Genomic DNA, 11,215 nt, shown 5'->3' with positions numbered 1-11,215 from the left:
CCTCCCTCCCTCCCTCCCTTCCTTCCTTCTCTTTGGCAAAAAGGGTTTATTTTGGCCTACAGTTCTAAGAGATCATGTCAGGGAAGGGATGATGGGAGGAGCAGGAGGTGGCTGCTCACATTACAATCACAGTCAGGAAAGCAGAGAGCAATGAATTCTTGTGCTTATTTAGTTCACTTTCTCTTTTATATTCAGTCCAGGACCCCAGCCCATGGAATGATGCCATTCGCATTTAGGGTGGGTATTCCATCTCAGTTAACCTGGTCAGATAATCTCTCACAAGCATGCCCAGAGCCTTATCTCTTCAGTGACTCTAGATCCTGTCCAAGTTCACAATTAATACTAACCATCATAGATGCTGAGCTCAAAGACTGTACCAGGTCTGGGAACATAGAGCTCCTCAACAGCAAGCTGTTGGGGTCATTAGAGGGCTCAGAGATCAATTTACCTTCAAAGGCATTCTCAGTTTCTCAAGGGAAAATGGAACTGCCAACTAGCTGGGCCAGCCTGGTCAATGCCCTGCCCAATTGGGACTTCATCTCTGTCTGAAGAATGGACATGGGATAAACCCAAGTGTCTCTCTCTCTCTCTCTCTCTCTTTTTTTTTGGGGGGGGGTCTTTTTGAGACAGGGTTTCCCTGTAGCCTCAGCTGGCCTGGGACTCACTATGTAGACAAGGCTGGCCTCGAACTCACAAAGATCCACCTGCCTCTGCCTCCCGAGTGCTGGGACCAAAGTTGTGCGCCATCATGCCTGACCCCCTTTTTTTTTTTTAATGAGCTTTTGTAATTTCATACAACAGTTCTTAAATTTAGGCCCCTTCCCTCATCCATGCCTTCCCCTTCTCCACAACTGGATCTCATATAGTCCACCTTACATGTAAAGTCCTATCCAGTCAAGCATTAGTACCCAATGTCCTTCAGTACAAATTCTAAAACTGGAGTCTAGTCAGTCCATCCAGAGATTGTATGCAAGGCCTACTCTCCCTCACCCAGTAGCAATCAGTCTCCAGTAGTTTTTAGTCTATTGCCAGCCTGACACCCATTTCTTTCCTCCCCTCTGGGCCCTTGTTTAATTGAGTTGGCATGGGTCCTGTGCTTGATGCTACCATTGCCACAAGTTCACATGCAAGCTTCCAGTGGCCTGAAAGCCTCTGCTTCCGTGTTCATGAACTGGCCCTGGCTCTTACAATCTTTCTGCCCCTCAGCTTTATTTCTTTAAAAGGACAGCAGTGACCTTTCATTTCTGACCTGAGTAACTTGAGTCTTTTTTTTTTGTTTGTTTAGTCTAGCTGTTTCAGGTTTGATATTTTTTGTTGATCTTTTCTTTTTCATTTTTAAAAGATTTATTTTTAAAAATTTTATTTCATGTGTATGAGAGTATTGCCTGCATGTATGTAAGGGCACTCATGTTGTGCAATGCCTTTGGAGGTCAGAAGAAGGTGTTGGATCCTCTGGAACTGGAGTTAAGGACAGTTGTTAGCTGCCATGTGGGTGCTGGGAACCAAACCCAGGTCCTCTGCAGGAGCAGCCAGAGCTCTTAACCACTGGGCCTTCTCTTCAGCCCCTCTCTCTACCTTTTAAATTTTTTTGTTTTTTTTGAGACAGGGTCTCCCTGTAGCCCCAGCTGGCCTGGAACTCACTATGTAGACAAGGCTGGCCTTGATCTCATAAAGATCCACCTGCCCCTGCCTCCTGAGTGCTGGGATTAAAGGTGCATGCCACCATGCCCAGCTCTCTCAACCCTTTTGTTGATCTTTTCAAAAGAACTAAGCTTTGATTTTTGTTGCCCCACCCTCCTTGTTTTCTGATCCATCAATTCTGCTCTAAGCTCTCTTCCCTTTTACTTGCCCTTAGCTTAGTTTGTTCTTACAGTGGGAGGTCAGGTTCCTGATATGAGATTTTCTTCTTTAGCGTGGGTGTTACCCTGCTGATCTGCCTTTAAGTTCTCTCTTCCTACCTCTGTACATTTTACCCTGTTGTGTTTTCATTTCTAAGTATTTTCTAGTTATTTGGGTGATTCCTTTGTTGTTAGTTTTCTCCTGCATTAGTTTCCCCCATCTCGTTCTGCTGTTGACTTATTCCATTCTCTTGTGGTTGGAAACGTGTTTTTGTATGGGTTCCCTCCTTTTAAATTTATTGTTTCATATATAGCATATGGTCTGTCTCAGAGAACGTTCTGTGCACACTTGAGGAGGATGTGAGTTCTGCTGTTGCTGACTGCTGATGTGGCTAAATTTGCATTTGTCTCATGAAGAAAATTGAATGTTTTGTGGTATGTTTTAAGAGTCATTGGGGGGCTGGAGAGATGGTTCAGTGGTTAAGAACACTGGCTACTCTTGCAGAGAACCTGGGTTTGGTTCCCAGCACCCAACATGGCAGCTAAGAACCATCTGTAACTCCAGTTCCTGGGGATCTGACACCTTCTTCTGGCCTCTGCAGGCATTGCACTTATATACATGTAGGCAAAACACTCATACACATAAAATAAAAAAATAAGGGCTGGAGAAATGGCTCAGTGGTTAAGAACACTGTTCTTGCAGAAGACCTGGGTTCGAATCCCAGCACCCACATGGCAGCTAACTAACTCCAGTTCCAGGGGATCTGACAGCCTCTTCTGTCCTTCTTGGGCATTGCACGGCATGGGCGCACAGGGAATGCACACAGACATAATAAATAAAATATTAAAAATAAGTAAGGGCTGGGGAGATGGTTCAGCAATTAAGAGCACTGACTACTCTTGCAGAAGACCTGGGTTCAGTTCCCAGCACCCACATGGTGGCTGTCAACCATCCATAACGCCAGTTCCAGGGGATCCAATGCCCTCTTCTGATGTCCGTGAGCATTGCACGACATGGGTGCACTTACGTATATGCAGGCAATATACTCATACACATAAAATAAAAAAATATTTAAACCATTCAGTTTGCTTTTTCTGTAAGCTGTTTTTTTTTTTTTTAAATCTTGTGTGAGCTCTTTATATACTAACACAAAAACTCATGCATGTCTGTCATCATATGACTTGCAAATATTTTTCCGAGTTTGAATTCCTTTATCAAACGAAGCAGACTTTTCTATTTTGGGGGAGACAGGGTCTCTGTGTGGCTTAGGGTGGTCATGAGCCCACAGTCCTGCCTCACAGTCCTCCTGCCTCAGCTTTTTGAGTGCTGAGTTCACAAGTATATGCCACAATGCCTGGCTACGTTTTAGGTTTTTATGTAGACTGATTTTTCTTTTTTCTTTTCTTCTCTTTCCTTCTCTTTTTTTTTTCAGTTAAAGAAACTTCATCTTTAAAATTTTTTTTTGTAGAGCCAGGCATGGTGGCACATGCCTTTAGTCTCACCACTTAGGAGGCAGAGACAGGCGGATTTCTGTGAGTTCAAGGCCAACCTGGTCTACTTAGTGACTTCCAGGACAACAGCTGGGGCTACAGGGAGACCCTGTTTCAAAAAGACCAAAAGAAAAAAAAAAATTATCTAGTAGCATTACAAGTCAGGGGTCTCAGGGATTCAAAGTCATTCTTGGCTACACATTGTGTGTGTGTGTGTGTGTGTGTGTGTGTGTGTGTGTGTATGTCTAGGTCCGACAACAACTTTTAGGAGTTGATCTTCTTCACTGTGGGTTCTGGGTATCAAACTCAGGTATCAGGCTTGTATGGCAAGTGCTTTTACCTGCTGGGCTATCTTACTGGCTTTGATTTATTGTTTTTAAATTAAAAAAAATATTTGCTGGGCATGGTGGCACACGCCTTTAATCCCAGCACTCAGGAGGCAGAGGCAGGGGGATCTCTGAGTTCAAGGCCAGCTTCAAGTTCCAGGCCAGCTGGGGCTATAGGAAGACCCTGTCTCAAAAAGACCAAAAAATTAATAGTTAAAAAAAATTTTTAATTATTTTTAATTTATGTTTATGAGTATATTGCTTGCATGTGTGTAAGTGCACCTGTGTTATGCAGTGCCCACAGAGGTCAGAAGAAGGTGCCAAATCCTCTGGAACTGGAGTTGCAGATGGTTGTTAGCCACCATGTGGGTGCTGGGAATCGAACCTGGGTTCTCTGCAAAAGCAGCCAGTGCTCTTAACCACTGAGTCATCTCTCCAGCCCTTTTTTTGACTTCTTTAAGTTTGCTTTCATTTTTTATGTGTGTGTTTTTCCTGCATGTATGTAAGTGCATCAAGTACATTCAGTGCCCTTGGAGAACAGAAAGAAGAGAACAAGCTCCTGCAAGCTGTCCTCTGACTTCCACATGCATGTTGTAGTATCACTGACCACACACACATCATATACACAAATAACAATACGTAAATAAATGTGATAAAAATTTTTAAATAATTAAAAATTTTTCTAAGTAAAAGTATATGGCTAGGAATAGCCAGCATACTCTAAAAAGAAGAGTAATGATGGAAAAACCAGGCCAACCAGACAGTAAAACTACTATAAAGTCATAGTATGTAAAAACACACGAGGCTGAACATGGCATCACCAAGCCAAAACCAAAGAATAGTCTGTAAGCGGATGGAGATTTCAGACAGGATGACAGTGGTATCTCACATCATGAGGTAAAGGCAGAATGTGTGTGTGTGGGGGGGCTAGGTAGTGGGTACACGTGTGTGCCCACATGCAGAGACTGGGATCCACCTACCTCTACCTCCCCTATCCACCAGTGATGGCACCACAATGGCTGACTTCTGTGTGGATGCTGAGTATTCAAACTCAGGTCCTCATGCTTGTACATGAAGCACTCCTACCCACTGAGCCATTTCTCCCCAGCTTCACAGCAGGTTAGTTTTAGGATGGAGGTCGGACATTAGGAAACAAAATTGGATTTTTAAAAAAATATTTTGTTATTTTTATTTTATGTGTATGAGTGTATTGCCTGCATGTATGTGAGCTCATTGTGACAGCCCTAGATTCTATGGTATGCTTCTCCATCTTCCTTCAGTTTTACGTTCTCCCGCCTCTCCTCATTCCTCTAATCTCTAATTTACCCTGGGGATTTTCATGAAATATAGAATGATTGTGTTATTCTTCTATTTTAAGAATAAATCATGAGTTGGAGATTTAGCTCAGTAGTAGAGTATGTATCTAGCAAAAGGAAAACCCTAGGTTCGGTCTAAAAAAAAAAAAAAAAAAAAAAAAAAAAAGGCAAAAGTGGAGAGCTTACAGAGAGACCAGATATTCTGAGCCAGAACGGAAAGAACAGCTGTGAAGACCACACAGAACCCAGAAGTCACTTTAAAATCAATAAACTGAAGCTGGAGAGATGGCTCAGAGATTAAATTTGGCTGCTCTTGCAGAGGACCCAGGTTCAATTTCCAGTACCCACATGGCAGCTAACAACCATGTGGATCCCAGGGATTGAACTCAGGTTGTCAGACTTGGCAGCAGGCCCCTTTACCCACTGAGCCATCTTGCTGGCCCTACTTAAAAATTTTAAAATACTCTTTCTTGCCTCACTAAGAAAAAAGAAAAATTCCATTAGGGTTTGACAGGTTCAAATTGTGGGCTGATTTAGGAATAATGGGAGCTTTATAATGCCAAGCTTTCTTTCATTTTATTTATTTTTAATTTAATTATTACTATTACTATTACTGTTTTTGTGGTGCTGTGGATAGAGCCGAGGCTTATACATGTAAACTAGCGTCCACCACTGAGCCACACCCATCTGAAAGATGGGAATCCAGGAAGCACTGTGGCTTATGGAGAAGGTTCAGTTAGTAAGAAGCATGGCCAGGACTCTGACCCCTGCTCTGGTGGAGCCACTCCTCAGCTCCACTTCCTGAAGCAGCAGCTAAGGCTGTACCTGTCATACATGGGACCAAGGTTCAGAGATGCCAGAGCCCACAACCCTGACCAGAGGAAGGTGGGTCTTCAAGGAGTGCTTGTGAACTTCCCTGAAAGGGAGTAGGTGGTCCTGGGCACAGAGGGCTGTACCTAGTGCAGGTTAGCGAACCCAGGCCAAACACTTAGGACTTACTACAGGGGATGGTGGAATAATCTCAAACATTCTTTATAAAGCCTTATTCAACAGTAAGTACAAAGCTTCAGGTTCCATCCTGAATACCACAAATCATAATGATCATTATCATGAGGCATGTTCTAGTTTGCATTCTGTTGCTGTGATTTAAATGCTCTGCCCAAAAGCAACTTGGGGAAGAAAGAGTTTACTTCATTTTATCACTGAAGAAGGTCAGGGCAGGAACTCATGGCAGGAGCTGAAGCAGAGACCATGGAAGAATGTGGCTTGCTCTACTACTTTTTTTTTTTTTGTCTTTTTGATACAGGGTCTCCCTGTAGTCCCAGCTGACCTGAACTCACTATGTAGACCAGGCTGGCCTTGAACTCACAAAGATCCACCTGCCTCTGCCTCCTAAGTGCTGGGACTAAAGGCCTGCACCACCACGCCCGGCCTTCTACTTTTCTTATATAACCCAGGCCCACCTGCTTGGGGATAGCATTACCCATAGTAGGGAGGTCCCTCCTGCATCACTTAACAATCAAGAAAATGCCCCATAGACATGTCCGCAGGCTGCTCTTGACGGAGGAGAGTCTTCAGTCAAGGTTCCTTTTTCTTCTCTAGTTTGTTTCAACTTGTCAAAACCTTAACCAGCATAGAAAGTAATTTCCAAACATCAGTTGATGCAGAGTATAAAATAAAAAGGATTTCCTTCTCCCTGTCCCGTGCCTTGTCAAATGGAACAAAGACTTTGGATTCCTTCCAGAACTTTCTGTAAGCTTCCACAGCCCTTGCTGTCAGGGATGGAGGTGGGAGCCAGTGGTCAGGCACACTCCCCACAGGAAAGGGCCATCTTCCTCTGGGAACCTCAGGCCCCCAGTTCAGAGCCTCCCTATTTCCCTTTGTCCCCTGAGGACCTATCTCTACCTCAGAACGTGCAAATGACGGAAGAGATGGGGGCGCTTCTCAAATGGGTGACTCATGGTGACTGGGCAGAACCCCCACCTCCAATTCAGGGAGCCAGAGTTTTGGGGCTGATTGCCTGGATGATGCTCTCCCAAGGGAGCCTTAACTCCACTCTAAATAGGCTCTCCTTCCCCACACACATGCTCTGCACTGCCAAAGACCTTATCAGCTCAGTCCTCACTACTCCAGTGTGAGAGGTTCTGAGGGAGGAGGGGGACCCCTGAGTTCTCACTGGATTCCTGGAGCAGCCCCTATTCCTGCCTGCTGTATGTGGTTCTCTGCCCCCCACCCAAATTTTCACTCTTGCTCTCTGTGTGACCTAAGGCAAGTTCTTCAACCTCTCTGTGCCTTAACTTCCTCATTAGTAAACTAAGGCTGAGGACACTGTTGATATCTGCTGGTCAGGAGGATTATTGTTTGCAAAGTGCTTGGAGCAGAGTCTATCTTCTGATGTCAGGGAGGTCTCTCTGCCTCCATAACATGACCTCCAGGGAATGAGTAGGGTGCAGATTTGAACTTACAGGTTCAAGGAGTCTTTTGTCTACCTTACAGATCTCTCCTGGGTGCTGTGTGGAGAGGGAGCTGATTAGCCTCAAGGAGCTCAGCATCCAGGGCCCTTATAGAGAACAGTTCCAAGTCCCCCCTGGCTGGTTACCATCCTTGGAGGCTGGTGCAGGCCCTCCAGGTATTTCAGGGTGCTTCTCTCATTTGTTCCCCAGGAGCCCAAGGAGTTCTTTCCAGAGAACTGCACTCAGGTGATGCTGTAGAAAAGAATTTCAGGACAAGCCAGTATTAAGTAGGGTTAGTTTATTAAGAAGGGTTTTTTAAAAAAGTGAATTCATTTTTATTTTTAAAATTAAAAAATTTTTAATTTTATATATGTGTTTTGCCTGTGTGTATATAAGTGCACCTGTGTTGTGCAATGCCCACAGACGCCAGAAAAAGGCATAGGATCCCCTGGAACTGGAGTTATAGATGGTTGTGGTGCTAGGACCTGAAACCAGGTCCTCTGCAAGAGAAGCCAGTGCTTTTAACTGCTGAGCCATCTTTCTAGCCCCTGTTTTTATTATCTTTAAATTCTGTGTACTTATATGTGTTTGTATATGAGTGGGTGTCCATGGAGGCCAGAGGCATTGGATCCCCTGGAGCTGGAATTACAGGTGGTTGTGAGCCACTTGCCAGCATGGGTGCTGGGAACTGAACTCAGGTCCTCTGCAAGAGCAGCAGTACATGTTCTTAACTGCTGAGCCATCTCCAGCCTCAAAAGAGATTTTTTAAAAAAGATTTATTTATTTATTTATTTATTTATTTATTTATTTATTTATTTATTATTATTGGTCTTTTTGAGACAGGGTCTCCCTGTAGTCCCAGCTGGTTTGAAACTTACTATATAGACCAGGCTGGCCTTGAACTCACAGAGATCTGCCTGCCTCTGCCTCCTGAGTGCTGGGATTAAAGGTATGCACCACTATGCCTGGCTAGATTTATTTATTTTTATTTTATGAGTATGAGTGTTTTGCTTGCATATATGTAAGTGAACCATATGCATGCCTGGTACCTGAGGAAGCCAGAAGAGGGTATTTGGTTGCCTGGAACTGGATTTGCAGATGTTATTGGCCATCATGTGGATGTTGAGTATGGAACCTCAGTCCTCTGCAAGAGCAACCAGTGCCCTTAACTGCTGAGCTATCTCTCCAGCCCCTATTAAGAAGACATTTTTGGGGGGTTGGAGAGATGGCTCGGTGGTTAAGAGCACTGGCTGCTCTTACAGAGCACCAGAGTTTGAACCCACATGGCAGCTAACGAACAGCTGTAACTCCAGTTCCAGGGGATCCGATGCCCTCTTCTGACTTCTGTGGGCATTGCACAACATGGGTGCAATTACATACATGGAGGCATAACACTCATACACATTAAAATAAATAATTTTTTTTAAAAAAGAAGAGATTTTCAGGCTAGCGGTATAGCTCAATTGGTAGAGTACTTTTCTAGTATGAACAAGACCCTGGTTTCGATTGCTACCGTGGTTGGTGCCTGCCTATAAAAACTTCTTGCTCTTAGATAATTTTTTATACATTATAAACTGTTTTTATTTTAAAATCAGTTTTTATTTTTATTTATTAACTTTTTTGTTTTTTGAGACAAGGTCTCCTTGCAGGCTGGACTCACTCTCACAGAGATCTGCCTGCCTCTGCCTACTGGATGCTGGGATTAAAGGCATGTGCCACCAGGCCTGGCTTAAAATAAATTTTTATAATTGTTATCCTTTCTCAAGATCCCTCTGGAGCAGCTAACAGAGGGGTACTGCCAGGGGGGTCTATAAAAGCTGCTATGAGGTTGAGTGGGTGGGCTGGGCTGGCTGGCTTCCTGCAAGCCAGGCTGCAGGTAACCCATTGGCCACCAGGCCTCTTGGGGCACCAAGTTTGTAAATGTTGATGGGCGCTGTGACCTGGAGAGAATGGGTTGCCATAGAAACCAGCCTTCCCTGTCTCCCTGCTGCTGGCCTGTCCCTAGGGAGCCCTAGTGGTCACTTGGGCATTGGGTAGATCTCCCCAACCCTATATTCTCTGAGCCTTTGGGCTTGAGTCTGGGACACATCCCTCAGTGTGTAGCTCAGCAGGCTGAGGTTCTGAGGGTGCAAGACTGGCTACTGACCCAAGTCTCTGTGGGCAGGAGCCATAGAATTGGGCCTGGTGCTGAGAACAAGTGGTGAGTCCATTATGGTTCTCTGGGGAGATCTGGCCTAATGCTGGAGACTTCCACATCCCAGGAGAGTGGTCAGGTCCCGTTCCCCAGTGCAGCACAGCCAGAACCAGATCCAGTGATATCTAGTGTACAGAGTGACACCTGCCGTGGCCAGGTTTGGTCATGCCAGTGCTCTGCCACACACAGGGAAGAAGTGGCAGAGGGTGAAGTCACATGCCAGAGTATACTCAGTGCTGAGACTTGAACTGGGGACTTGGGTTCCAGAGCCTCCCAAACCACAACACTGCCCACCCTCCTCCCTCCTGGAAGCTTTGGGAGGGCCAAAGGACATTCCACCTGGGGGATGCTTCTAACAGTTTCTGTGTTTACATCCTTACAGCAACTCTGCAGATGAGGACACCGAGGCCCAGAGAAGGGGAGCAGCTTGCCTAGGCACGCACAGCCGGAGACGTGGAGCAAGGTCTCTAGGCCAAGACCCCGGATCCCACAGCTGGTGTCTGTGCCAAGCTCCCAATCTGCTCCCCACATCCACTGGGGTAGCCCTGCTGCCCACCAGGTGAGGGGAGATGGAGAGCTGGGTTGGAGCCCCCAGAAGAGAGGGGAGCTGCAACCAAGCATAGCAGGGTGAGGTAGGTATAGGGACGGAGAAGAGTGACAGGTGTCATAGAGCCTTCAACTTTATTCATTCCCATCCCAGGACCTCCTGAATTTCTGGCTTCATCTCAATTTCTCTCAATGCTCATTATTCATTCATGGGGATGTTCATTAGGCACCTGCTGTGTACCACACCCTGTGTACAGTAGTGAATAAGACAGACAAAAGCCCATGACAAAACTGTAGAATTTTAAGAAGGGAGGGCATGCATGTAACCAGGGGGAGGTACCACAGTCAAGAGGACTCAGTGAAAGGATTTAGGGGGGCCTTTCCTAAGGAGGTGATGTCAAGGTTTTTTTTTTTTTTTCCATTTTATTTATTTTTGTGTGCATGGGGGTAGCTGCGTGCAGAGGTCAGATGACAACTTAATGGGAGTACATTCTTTCTTAACTCTCTTTTTTTTTTTTTTGGTCTTTTTGAGACAGGGTCTACCTGTAGCCCCAGCTGTCCTGGAACTCCCTATGAAGACCAGGCTGGCCTTGAACTCACAGAGATCTGCCTGCCTCTGCCTCCCAAGTGCTGGGATTAAAGGTGCGTGCCACCATGCCCGGCTTCTTAACTCTCTTTTTAATCTCATGGATCCCAGGGACTGAACTTGGGTGGTCAGGCTTGGCCTCAAGTGCCTTTACTGACTGAGCCATCTTCCCTGCCCAAGTGACTTTTGATTTACCCTGGTGAAGTAGTCGGGGAACCGTGTGTGCAAAGGTTCTGTGGCTAGAGACAGGGTCCAGCTAGCCTTCAAGCTGCCTGCTCAACTGCTGCCTCACCACATTTAGCACTTTCCCCCAGTGTTAGACAACTTCAGCCAGTCCTGTAATTTATTCAGCAAATCTTCAGTGAGCTCCTGTTATGTCCTGGAGACATTTTTCCGACTCTGTCCCTGTCCACAGGTGCTGAAACTGACAGGGAAATGGGGATGGCCAGGGCTTCTGATTGAGCT

At 45.5% G+C, this 11,215-nt stretch overlaps 1 protein-coding gene across 1 annotated transcript in view; it reads left to right on the top strand.

Moving 5' to 3' along the window:
* Positions 1-11,215, top strand: part of Src (SRC proto-oncogene, non-receptor tyrosine kinase) — a 53,774-nt gene that overhangs the window by 24,190 nt on the left and 18,369 nt on the right. The window contains exon 3 of the mRNA XM_029557492.1: positions 10,001-10,177. The gene's annotated coding sequence lies outside the window, so the exon portion shown is untranslated. The remainder of the gene's footprint in view (positions 1-10,000; positions 10,178-11,215) is intronic.

Source organism: Nannospalax galili, unplaced genomic scaffold, assembly GCF_000622305.1.
Source record: "Nannospalax galili isolate Female #2095 unplaced genomic scaffold, S.galili_v1.0 scaffold228, whole genome shotgun sequence".
Classification (NCBI taxonomy): domain Eukaryota; kingdom Metazoa; phylum Chordata; class Mammalia; order Rodentia; family Spalacidae; genus Nannospalax; species Nannospalax galili.
The sequence above is the reverse complement of the archived record's forward strand: the minus strand, read 5'-3'. Positions and strand labels throughout refer to the sequence as shown.